General features: G+C 45.2%; 1 protein-coding gene and 1 long non-coding RNA gene across 3 annotated transcripts in view; one reads left to right on the top strand and one right to left on the bottom strand.

The window, feature by feature from the left end:
* LOC108586244 overlaps window positions 1-4,818 on the bottom strand; it is a 35,507-nt gene extending 30,689 nt beyond the window's left edge. The window contains exon 1 of the long non-coding RNA XR_002522443.2: window positions 4,738-4,818. This is a non-coding gene — a long non-coding RNA (uncharacterized LOC108586244). The remainder of the gene's footprint in view (window positions 1-4,737) is intronic.
* Window positions 1-12,793, top strand: part of MYO10 (myosin X) — a 283,038-nt gene that overhangs the window by 130,397 nt on the left and 139,848 nt on the right. The window lies entirely within an intron of this gene.

Genomic DNA, 12,793 nt, shown 5'->3' with positions numbered 1-12,793 from the left:
ACATTTTGTAATATCTAAAAGACATTCTTGGTCTCATAGCTATGATCAAGGGATGCTAATGGCATCTACCGAGTAGAGGCCAGGGATGCTGAGAAGCATACAGGAGTGCCTGGGGCAGCTCCAGAGTCATCTGGCCTAAGGTATCAGTGGTGCCAGAACATCCCTCCCCCACTTACAGCTCACCTGGAAAGTTTGGGGTTGATGATACACAGACCCCACTATATTAGTTAAAGTTACCTTTTTTCTTTCTTTTCTTTTTGTTTTTTTGAGACGGAGTCTTGCTCTGTCACCCAGGCTGGAGTGCAGTGGCGCGATGTCGGCTCACTGGAACCTCCGCCTCTCGGGTTCAAGCAATTCTCCTGCCTCAGCCTCCTGAGTAGCTGGGATTATAGGCATCCGCCATCACACCCGGCTAATTTTTGTATTTTTAGTAGAGACAGGGTTTCACCATGTTGGCCAGGCTGGTCTCAAACTGACCTCAGGAGATCTGCCTGCCTTGGCCTCCCAAAGTGTTGGGATTATGGACGTGAGCCACTGCACCTGGCCTTCATTTTGTTTTAGAGACAGGATCCCACTCTGTCACCCAGGCTGGAGTGCAATGGTGCGATCCTAGTTCTTTGAGGCCTTGACCTCCCAGGCTCATGCGAACCTTTCACCTCAGCCTCTAGAGCAGCTGGGACTACAGGCATGCACCACCACGCCCAGCTAATTTTTAAATTTTTGTGAAGACTGGGATCTTGCTATGTTGTCCAGGCTGATGTCGAACTCTTGACCGCAAGCCATCCTCCCACCTTGACCTCCCAAAGTGCTGGGATTCATAGGCAAGAGCCACTGCACCCAGCCTGTTTAAAGCTTTCTGAAAGGAGAATTTCTCTAAGAAACATTTCAGAAGATTTAAGAGGGAAGTGATATGGCTGAGACGAGAAAGGACAGATGGGCTGAGAGCGTGTTGCAGTAATTCAGTGGGGGAGGGCTGAGGGTTTTAGACCAGGGTAGAGATGGGAGAAAAGTCATGGGGACTGTGGGGAGGGAGGTGAAGGAAGAGGCTGCATGTCATTGTCTCCCAGTCTTGTCAAGTGCTGTGGCTGTGAAAACGTGGCACTTACTGTCCTGGAAGCTCCTGAGCAGAGTGAGAACAAGTGTTTTTTAGGTGCCTGTCTTCTGTCTTTTGTGCTCTCTGGCCCTGGATCATCTCAAATTGTTAGGTACCCAGCATCTAAGCACAACGTTGACAAGAGCAGGAGAGGTTTCTGTTGTACGGAAGGCAGCTCAGTGGCCAGAGTGGAAGGGCTGCCAGGTTCCGAGGTGTGGCATGTTGTTTCCTGCTGAATGGAAGAGAAGCACATTTTCTTCATTATAGGGATTGTGGAGCTCCGGGTCAGTTGCGCGGAGGAGACTCCTCTCCCAGTCTCTAAGGAATGGCTCAAAACCACATCACGGGGAGAGCTGCAGGGAACTTCAGCGCTCGCCTGCAATTATGGTGTTGAGGCTGGCTCCAGAGGAAGCTCTTCCTGTTCCACCCAGCCTTTCGGTTAGTTTGTTGGTCTTGCCGAACAAACAGCACAGAGATCAGAATCAAAGGAGCCAATTTTAAGAAGTGGGGCTCTTTCTAAAGATAAATGCTTCTGTAAGCACGAACTATGCTTCACAGCTGATGTATTTTTAGGTGTTTCAGAAATATCCTCCTTTGGTTAGGTGGCATTCCAGCCCGAATCTGCAAATGTGTTTGATGTTGCTTCTGAATTAACTTGAAGCCTGCATCTGTCAGGCAAAATGTGTTAGCAGGCATCAGCCAGTGAAAGACTGATTGATTTTAGCAGCCGGTTGAACCGAGTTCACCTGCAGGGAAGTCACAGCCTGCTTGCCATGGGAAGGCTGGGCATACCCTGCCGTGGAGTGGACTGTTTGCGAATCTTGCAAATTGAAATCTGTGTTTCTTTTTCATCGTGATTTTTTTTTCTTTTTTGCGGCCGAGTCTCGCTCTGTCGCCCAGGCTGGAGTGCAGTGGCCGGATCTCAGCTCACTGCAAGCTCCGCCTCCCGGATTTACGCCGTTCCCCTGCCTCAGCCTCCCGAGTAGCTGGGACTACAGGCGCCCGCCACCTCGCCCGTGCTAGTTTTTTTGTATTTTTTAGTGGAGACAGGGTTTCACCGTGTTAGCCAGGATGGTCTCGATCTCCTGACCTCATGATCCGCCCGTCTCAGCCTCTCAAAGTGCTGGGATTACAGGCTTGAGCCACCACGCCCGGCCGAAATCTGTGTTTCATTTTCTTGAGTTGAGTCTTTCCAAGGTAGACTTGGTTGGCTTGTTTCCATCCCTTTCCAAGGCTCGAGTCAAGTAATAGCGCGCCTGTCACGGAGGCAGCGTGGCCTGAAGGCCGCGTGGTTGGTTGATTAGCACTGTCTTGGCATTGAGTGCTCTTGGGACAGATGAACACAGTGCAGTTTGTCGGGACTTTCTGGGTTTTTTTTTTTTTTTGGCTTTTTTTTTTTTTTCACATGAAATCAAGACTCGTAGCCAAAAGATGATTGTAACCATCTGTCTGACTATATGTATTTTAAAACTTTACCAAACATTTATGCTCTGGAGTGGCCACTTCCACATCAGCACATGAGAGTGGCAATTTGGAACTTGTTTTTTTGTGGATTTTTTTTTCTTCCTTCTCTCTCTTTGGGTTTAGATTCCTGTCAAAAGATTGCACGGGCGCGTTGGCTCATGCCTGTAATCCCAGCACTTTGGGAGGCCGAGGCAGGTGGATCACAAGGTCAGGAGTTTGAGAGCAGCCTGGCCAACATGGTGAAACCCCATCTCTACTAAAAATACAAAAATTAGCCGGGCGTGGTGGCATGTGCCTGTAATCCCAGCTACTCAGGAGGCTGAGTCAGGAGACTCACTTGAACCTGGGAGGAGGAGGTTGCAGTGAGCCGAGATTGTGCCACTGCATTCCAGTCTATGCAATAGAGTGAGACTGTCTCAAAAATAATAATTAAAAAAAAGATAGATTCCTTTCAATCAGGAGAGAATTTTATTCAGAAATTCACTCAAGTGAAATGGAAATGCCAGCCTCTACATTGAAGACCTTGACTTCAGTTAACAACTTGTGTCTTGTGATGGTTTTCTTTTCAACAAACTTGAATGCTTCGTGATTTTGAAAAAATCATTTCTAAGTGTTTATTTTTTATTTTTATTTATTATTATTTAGACCTCACTCTTTCGCCCAGGCTTGAGTGTAGTGGTGCGATCATAGCTCACCACAGCCTCCAACTCCTGGGCTCAAGCAGTCCTACCTCAGCTTCCCAAGTAGTGGGGACTATGAGTGCACACCACCACACCCAGCTAATTTTTTGTATTTTTAAAATTTTTTGTAGAGATGGAGGCTTGTGTTGCTCAGGCTGGTCTCAAATTTCTGGCCTCAAGCGATCCTCCCACCTGGGCTTCCTAAAAGTGCTGGGATTACAGGCATGAGTCACTATGCCTGGCTGAAATGTTTCTAATTGTTTAATTGGACAACATCAAACAATTTGGTTATATAGAAGGTAGTGGGCATAAAGCACTAGAAGACAGTTAAAACATGAATTTTATTTGGTGAATTGGTGGTGGAATCATGTGTCCTCAGCATATTGATGCTGATGCTGCCCTGCCTGGGTACCAGGCTCTGTGTTAGACTCCAAGGATGCAGAATGACTCTGGCTTACAGGAATGGCTTGTTGAAGATTGAGTAAATGAAAGGCACCTAATTGCTTAGTGAAGACAGACACAGGCAAACCATGAACAATAGCTCAGGGTGACAATGGGTGTGGTAAAAATACTTACATGGGAACACAAAGGAGGAGGGTCACAATGAGGAGGGGGTGAGAGGGTCAGAAAATGATTCCTCCCTGAGGTACTATTAATAGTTGGCCTGAGTTTTGAGCATATGTAGAGGAATTTGGCCAAGAAGGAGGGTGGCTGTCCTGGCGGCAGATCATCATGTGGAAAGACAGGAAATAGCGTGATGCGTTGTTATTTAATATCCAATGCAGGACATTCTAGATGCCAGAACAAAGGTTGCATGCTGCCGGCTGGCAGGGCGGTCGAGAGCAATGGAGGAAGGAACGGCTCTGTGCAACTCAGTGAGCTTGAACGGACTCATGAAAGCTGTCGGGGACAACTTCAACGATGCGTTTTGGGGAAGCGTCACTTGGCCACAGTGTGGTAGAGGAGAAAGGAGGGGCTTCCAGTCAGGCGGGGTTAGTGTGTGAGATACCAAGAGGTAGAGGCTAAGTGTTTAACTGGGTTTAGGGGGCAAGTAAGCTGAATTTCTGTAGGATTACTGGATTACTCATTTGGGTAGGCTGTGGTGCCATTTGTCAAGTTGTAACTGTGTGAAGTAACAGGTGTTTGGGGGAGATTAGCCATGTCTGTTGAGTTTGAGCCAGTGGACCACTGAACATATGGATCTATAACTTAAAGCTGAAGTTGCACTCAAGATAAAAATTTAGGAAGTAAGTCACTGCCATATTTAGCCGAGGTGTTTGAGAGAGAAGGAAAGGGGAGGGGGGATGGTGAGTACAAAATAAATCTGGATAATGGATCTCACTTCTTAACAATTCTTCCCTTTAGCTGCAATAGCATGGACTTTAAATAACCCATTTCCCCAGTGCATTTCAAATTGTATCTTCTACATGCAGCTTTTCAGGACTACATGATGAAAAGCACTGTGGTTTTATTTTCGTTAACAATAGCGATGATACGTACCTCTGATTTATGTAGCACATAGTGGTCATGTGAGGTAACAGAGGATCCCTTGTTGTTACTGATCAGAATCTTACAGTCCAGGGGGAGTGAAGCAGTGCCAGGGGAGGCGCTTCAGGGCTGTGGACTTGGTGTCTTCTGACTTGACCAAACCATGCTGTTTAGATGAGTTATTTCTGCATTGGGATTGTGACATCCAACCTGGGTCCCTTGGTCTCTATGAGCACCCTGTATGAGGCCACTGAGTCACTGTAAGTTTTCTTAGTTCTACTTGATTTTTTTTTTTGAGATGGAGTCTGGCTCTGTTGCCCAGGCTGGAGTGCAGTGGCGCAGTCTCGGTTCATTTCAAGATCCTCCTCCCGGGTTCACGCTTTTCTCCTGCCTCAACCACTTGAGTAGCTGGGACTACAGCTCCTGTCACCACGCCCAGCTAATTTTTTTTTGTATTTTTGGTAGAGGCAGGGTTTCACTGTGTTAGCCAGCATGGTTTCGATTTCCTGACCCCGTGATCCACCCGCCTTGGCCTCCCAAAGTGCTGGGATCACGCCTGTAATCCTAGCACTTTGGGAGGCTGAGGAGGGTGGATCATTTGAGGTCAGGAGTTTGAGACCAGCCTGGCCAACATGGCAAACAGCCCAGCCTTTTTTAATTTTTTAGAGGTGGAGTCTCACTCTGTGGCCCAGGCTGGAGTGCAGTGGCGTGATCTCAGCTCACTGCAACCTCTGGCTCACTGCGACCTCTACATCCTGAGTTCAAGTGATTCTCCTGCCTCAGCCTCCCCAGTAGCTGGGGTTACAGGTGCCCACCACCATGCCTGGCTAATTTTTTTTTCTTTTTTTTAAATTGTAGTAGAGATGGGGTTTTGCCATTTTGGCCAGGCTGGTCTCGAACTCCTGACCTCAAATGATCCACCCTCCTCAGCCTCCCAAAGTGCTGGGATTATAGGCGTGACCCATTGCACCCGGCCAGTTATACTTGATTAAAAAAAAAATTATTGGCTGTATTTAAGATATACAACATGATGTTTTGATATACATATGCATGCTGAAGTCAAATGATACTTGATTTTTTGGGGTGTGAAATTTGATACTAGGTGTTATACCCTTAGGCCTTTTGAAAACCTTGACTTGGTAGATTTTGGATTGAAGAAATGAAGTGAGCTTCTCCCAACATTTTTAAGCAATTTGTGCTGCAGCTGTTCCAAATTATTAAAATGGACAAGGGAATGTATTTTGGAGGTGAGTTATGGGGAACTTTTCTGACAAGAAAATGTTTTTATGTGCTTCAAAATAGAATGTACTTTCTATTTCTGAAAAGCCATTAAACCGACCAGCTTATTTATTCTTGTGGAATTTGAAATCCAACATGAGGAAACCAGTACCTGGCCCCTCCTTGTGTTTGGGGGCTGCATGTGTCCACGGTCTTAAACTGCATGACATCATCATGGCCATTTGTGGAGCGGTAACAGTACCTTTTCATAGAGTGACAAATGATATGAGCCCATGGCAAATGTTGTCTCATGGACCTTAGGATTTCTTTTTTTTTTTTGAGATGGAGTCTCACTCTGTTGCCAGGGTTAGAGTACAGTGGCATGATCTCGGCTCACTGCAATCTCTGCCTCCCGGGTTCAAGCAATTCTCCTGCCTCAGCCTCCCGAGTAGCTGGGATTACAGGCACCCACCACCATGCCTGGCTAATGTTGTATTTTTAGTAGAGACGGGGTTTCACCATGTTGGCCAGACTGGTCTCGAACTCCTGACTTCAAGTAATCTGCTGGCCTTGGCCTCCCAAAGTGCTGGGATTACAGGTGTGAGCCGCTGCACCCAGCCAAGATTTCTTACCACACTTTATCTTTGCTTCACTGGACACTTAACAAACTAGCTCTTTCCCCACCTCCAACTGCCATTTTTACTCACATTACATGTTGTACTTTTCTTATTACTCAGTGAACCTTTTACACATGCAGCCTATACTTTAGTGACAATGTCATCCATGCAAAGTGAAGAGTGAGGTGGTACATTTAAGATGGGTGGGATAAGATGTCCTTGACTGTAATTATTTTTGCCAACGAACCCTTGACATTTCAAATAATTTTTTTTGAGATGGGGTCTCACTGTATTGCCCAGGCTGGAGTGCAGTGGTCATGGCTCACTACAGCCTTAACCTCCTCAGGCTCAGGTGATCCTCCCACCTCAGCCTCCCAAGTAGCTGGGAGTATAGGCATGCACTACCACACCCAGCTAATTTTCGTATTTTTATTAGAGATGGGGTTTTGCCATGTTACCCAGGCTGATCTCAAACTCCTGGGCTCAAGCCATTCTCCTTCCTTGGCCTCCCAAAGTTCTGGGATTACAGGCCTGAGCCTCTGTGCATGGCCATAATTTGTCTTTCTTGAAATAAACGATTGGGAACTATGACTATAATTGCCAGTGTTATTTTGCATCCCTGTTTTAGCAGGTTCAGAAGTGCCATTTGTCATGTGCATGGACACAAACAGTAAAAACCCAATAGTTAGTGAAGTCCTTCTGTGAGCTGAAGTCCCTAACCGCACCCCCTTCGATGACCTGTTACAAAATGATTCATTAGGGCTTGGCCTGTTGCATCACCTTTTGGTGATTGGATTAAGGGGGTAAGACCGTGAGGGACATCTCAGAGGAAGGAGCCTTTGTGGAAATGTAGTCAATGCAAGGTGAGGGCCTGAGCAGACCAGGACAGCACAGGTGAAGTGGGTGGGTGGGTTGCTCTGGAGTTAATTAAAAGTGGAACACACAGGGCATGGAGACGTCAGCTGCGGTGATGAGGCTGACAGAGCCCTGTGGATGGATGGGTGATGGAGAAGGCATTCGCTGTAGATCCGCAGTGTGGTACATTCTCAAAAATCCAGGGTTTCCACCCTCGCTCTGACTCACTGGCTCTGTGACCGTAGGGACAATATATTGCTGTCCCCTGGCCGGTTCCATTACCTGTCAGAAGAGGCAGGAGCAGTGAGCTCTGCTGCCCATCACAGGGTTATGGAGGAGCAAATGAGTGGGTGTGTGAATGTGTAAACAATCCTTTTGGCCATAGGATTTTGAAATGTCACTTTGTTATTCTGCCCCTGGTACTCAATGGAGGTAGGTAGTCTAAGGGAGGCCTTTGAATTATTAATGAGTAATTAATACTGGGCTATTGTCTACTGGGTAATTTTTAACACACTGAGGCAAAATTTTCTATAATCTTAAGAAAAGAAATCAGGTTCTTTCTTTGTACCAGCCAGACACACATTTTATATATTCTTTCCTTTTTTGCTTTTTAAGGAAGACATTTCAGATTAGTTTTGATTCCAATTAAGTCTGGTCGTTTGATGGCTTTGTTGGTTTGTGGGAGTTCATTTGCTGAATTTACTGCCAGCCACAACATAACATATTTGTTAATTATTTGAACTCTGAGATTTCAGGGAACTCTGTCTCCCTGAAAATATCAGTGCCTTTTGTTCTTTCTTCCTGAATAGTCTATAGCTTGTCACCAGAACATTTTTATTTAATTTGGTTTCAAATTTGAAGGTGTGTATGCTAAAACTTTTTTTTTTCTTTTGAGATAGGGTCTCACTCTGTCAGGCTGGAGTGCAGTGGTGCAATCTTGGTTCACTGCAACCTCTGCCTCCTGGGCTGAGGTGATCCTCCCACCTCAGCCTCCTGAGTAGCTGAGACCACAGGTGGGTACCACCATACCCGGCTAACTTTTTAATGTATTTTTCATAGAGATGGGGTTTCGACATTGGTGCTCAGTCTGGTTAACTCCTGGACTCAACTGATCCTCCCGCCGTGGCCTCCTAAACTGCTGGGATTACGGGCATCAGCCATCAGGCTTGGCCCCGCTTTTTTTTTTTAAAGAGATAAGGTTTCACTTTGTTACCAAGGCTGGAGTGCAGTGACGCAATCACAGCTCACTGAAACCTTGACCTCCTGGGCTTAAGCCATCCTCCCACCTCACCTTCCCTAGTGCCTGGGATTATAGGCATGTGCTACTACACACATGGGTAATTTTTTTTTTTTTTTTTTTTTTTTTTTTGAGAGACAGGCTCTCACTGTGTTGCCCAGGCTGGTCTCGAACTCCTGGGCTCAAGTAATCCTCCCATCTCGGCCTCCGAAAGTGTTGGGATAACAGGCGTGAGCCACTACACCCATCTTCTAAAACTTTTTATTTAAAGTTAAGGAGCATAATGTTTCTTGTTGTTTCCTCTCAAGTCTGTGCTTGTTTTTAATCTCTCTCTATGCTTAGAGATAAAAGAGGTTAATGTATTCTGTCCAACACCAGAATTCCCAGTAGTACTATTTTTTTTCTTTTTTCTTTCCTTCTGTTTGTTTTCTTTTTGTTTTCGTTTTTAGAGATGGAGTCTTGCTGTGCCGCCCAGGCTGGAGTACAGTTGCATGATCTCGGCTCACTGCAAGCTCCGCCTCCCAAATTCACGCCATTCTCCTGCCTCAGCCTCCCGAGTAGCTGGGACTACAGGGGCCCCCCACCACGCCTGGCTAATTTTTGTATTTTTAGTAGAGACGGGGTTTCACCGTGTTAGCCAGGATGGTCTCGATCTCCTGACCTCGTGATCCGCCCACCTTGGCCTCCCAAAGTGCTGGGATTACAGGCGTGAGCCACCGCACCTGGCCCCTATTTTTTTCTTTTTTAAACTAAAAAAAAATTAATTTTAGTAAAATGCATGAACAAAATTTATCACATCTGTTTTTAATGCACAGTACAGCAGTGTTAAGTATATTTACATTACGATGCAGCAATCTCCAGAACTCTTCTCCTCTTGCAGAACTGAATTCATACTCATTAAACAACAGCTCCCCATTTTCCCCATCTCTAGCCCCTGGCAACCACCCTTCCACTTTCTGTTTCTATCAATTTGATTATTCTGGATCCTTATATAAGTGGAATTGTACATTTCCACTTTCTCTATCAATTTGAGTATTCTGGATACCTCATACAAGTGGAATCGTACAGTATTTATCTTTTTGTGACTGTCATATTTCACTTAGCATAATGTCTTAAGGGTTCATCCATGTTGTAGCAAGGGCTACATAATTCCGTTGTATGGATATACCACTTTTTTTGTATCTGTTCATTTATTGATGGACACATACGTTGCTTCTATCTTTTGGCTGTCGTTTACTGAATATTTTGTATACATGGTATAGAAAGTTTGAAAAAGCATCCTTGAGTTAGTGAAAATATGCAAAAAAGAATAAGAAAGTGCTTGGAGGATGTGGGTTTAAGGAAAATCTTGAACACAGCAGATGCAGGACATGTTATGAATGAATGTTAGTTTTCTTCTGTTTAGAGGACTAAATATGACCTAAACTATAGGTTTAGAAATTTTTATAGAGTATGAATTTTTTCTTTTTAGAATATGAATCATAAAATGAGAAGGACCACAGCAGTAGCACCTACATACTTAGAAAGAGTAATGTTGGAATACAGCCATGTACCATTAAATGTGTGATCTTAGCCGGGCATTGTGGCTCATGCCTGTAATGCCAGCACTTTGGGAGGCCAATGTGAGCGGGTCAGTTGAGGCCAGAGTTTGAGAGCAGCCTGGCTAATGTGGTGAAACCCCATCCATCTCTACTAAAAATACAAAAATTAGCCAGGTGTGGTGGCGGGCGCCTGTAATCCTAGCTACTTGGGAGGCTGAGGCAGGAGAATCGCTTGAGCCCAGGAAGCAGAGGCTGCAGTGAGCCAAGATTGCACCACTGCATGGCAGCCTGGGCAACAGAGTGAGACTCTGTCTCAAAAATAAATAAATGTGTGATTGATCTTTAAAAATCAGGAGCAGCTGTTTATATTTAAGTGCTCTTTCGCTACTCAACAAGCAGAAAGGGTCCTGGACATTTTTTGAGGAATTTGGGGAGTTCAACTCGTGGTCCAGTTTAAAGCTATAAAGTAGATCATGAGGCACGAAGGATCGTCACGCGTCCGAGGCAGGCAGCTTCTAGGGTGCACATAACTTTTATTTATTACTTACCTCAAAAGGTGAAAGGTTTTAAACGTACTGTAATGCAAATCTTTTTGGAAAAGAATTTTTTTTTCACTTGATGAAATACGTGGTGTGTAAAATGAAAAGCAAAATAAAAGCCTGGTTTGGTATCTTCTGTCAACGTTAACCATGCATTCAAACGACCTTTTACCTGAAAACATGTTTCAGTACCGCTCCCCGCCCCGACATAGTGGCTCTTGGAGGGAAAAGCCTTTCATTCCACAGGAGATTTGGCACTTCCTTCCAACATAGCCACGGGGGTGGCGCATGGCAAGGCTTAGAAGGAACCAGTGTAGTGCAGCCAAGCAGATGGGAGAACAGCGGAAGCCTAGGAGCCCAGGGTGGTTTCAGTGTAGATTAGAAGATAGTGTCTTCCTCAGTTGCTGTGGGCATCGCTTTTATGGGCTGAGAGCCTGAATGAGTCCCAAACTCCTCAAGAAAAGATGAAATCAGGTTCCTAACCTGGATAAAGAACGCAAGACCATGTGCTGTGCCCTTCAGAAGTTTCCCATCAAAATGGGAACAATCAAGGCTTTCTTGATAAAGCAGCAAAATTCTGTATATTAATATTTATGCAGAATTTTAAAAATATATTTTTATGTAGAGATGGGGGTCTTGCTCTATTGCCCAGGCTGGTCTTGAACTCCTGGGCTCGGCCAGTTCTCCCACCTTGGCCTCCCAAAGTGCTGGGATTATAGTCATGACCCATTGTAGCTGGCTGGAATTTTAAATGTATTGACAATGTGTAGTAATGAGGGACCATATTTTTTTCATGGTAACTCACTTGGCTGAATGACAGATGAAGCATGCATTTTACTGTGAGAGTCAGATACGAAGATCAATATTATTGCAGGAAAAGTGTGCAACCACCAGAGCTGTGCTGGTCATTGGCCATGATTAACATCTTCTATAACTAAACCAACTGGATGGTTTTGGTCTTTTACTCTCAAACTGTGTGCTTTTTGAAGCCATCTGGTGAAGTGTTCTGTTTCACAGCATGCCCGATTATCTTTTCTCTTGAAAGATGGTGACTCAGCAATCGATTGGTGGCAGTAGTGTGGGGTGGCAGGGACTCGGCTTAGGAGAGGAGAGTATCCCGATGCCTTTTGTGAGCTGCATGACCATCAGCAGGGATGCCACATAATTCTGCAGAGTCTGTGGGCTGCCTCCACAGGAAGCATCTGCTGTTAAGAGTCCTTTCTCAGCCGAGCGCAGTGGTTCACGCCTGTAATCCCAGCATTTTGGGAAGCTGAGGCGGGTGGATCACCTGAGGTCAGGAGTTTGAGACCAGCCTGGCCAAAATATAGTGAAATCCTGTCTCTACTAGAAATGCAAAAATTAGCTGGGCAGAGTGGCGCACACCTGTTATCCCAGCTACTTGGGAAGCTGAGACAGGAGAATCTCTTGAACATGGGAGGCAGAGGTTGCAGTGAGCCGAGATCGCGCCACTGTACTCCAGCCTGGATGACAGAGTGAGACTCAGTTTCAAAAAAATAAAAATAAAAAGTTATTTATCTTCTAAAGCACTGCTGATTCTGGTGGAGAGGACCTGTGGACATTGATTTCTGGGTTGTGTGTGTTGTCTCTAGTTGCCACAGCTACCACATTGACATCCTGAAACATTTAAAAACTATTTCACTGGACAAGATGTGGTGTCAATTACATGAGCCCAGCATGAGACCATTTTGGATGTTGCGTCTTCACCTTTGCTAACAGGCTTAATGCCACTTTGTCTTCTACCCTCATTCAAAGCCCATGTCATCCACACTGTCAGAACAAGCAGTATCTTAAAAGGATGCTCTATGGCTAGTGAGGTTCCCCAACCAGGAGGAATATGGTTTAAAAGAAATGATCATTCTTTCAAAGTAAGCTGTGTAAGACGTTTTAGTGATGGTTTTATGAGTAAATCAGTGCCTTAAGAAAAAAGGGCTCATCTTAGAATTTTACAGCAACCGTACAAACATGTCATGAATGGGACATGCAAAATGATGTGGGCATATCTTTTTTTAAGAGGTGTGTTAATGATGGGTGAATATCCTA

The sequence above is a fragment of the Papio anubis genome, chromosome 5, assembly GCF_008728515.1.
Source record: "Papio anubis isolate 15944 chromosome 5, Panubis1.0, whole genome shotgun sequence".
Lineage (NCBI taxonomy): Eukaryota > Metazoa > Chordata > Mammalia > Primates > Cercopithecidae > Papio > Papio anubis.
This window is presented reverse-complemented; position numbering and strand designations above follow the sequence as displayed.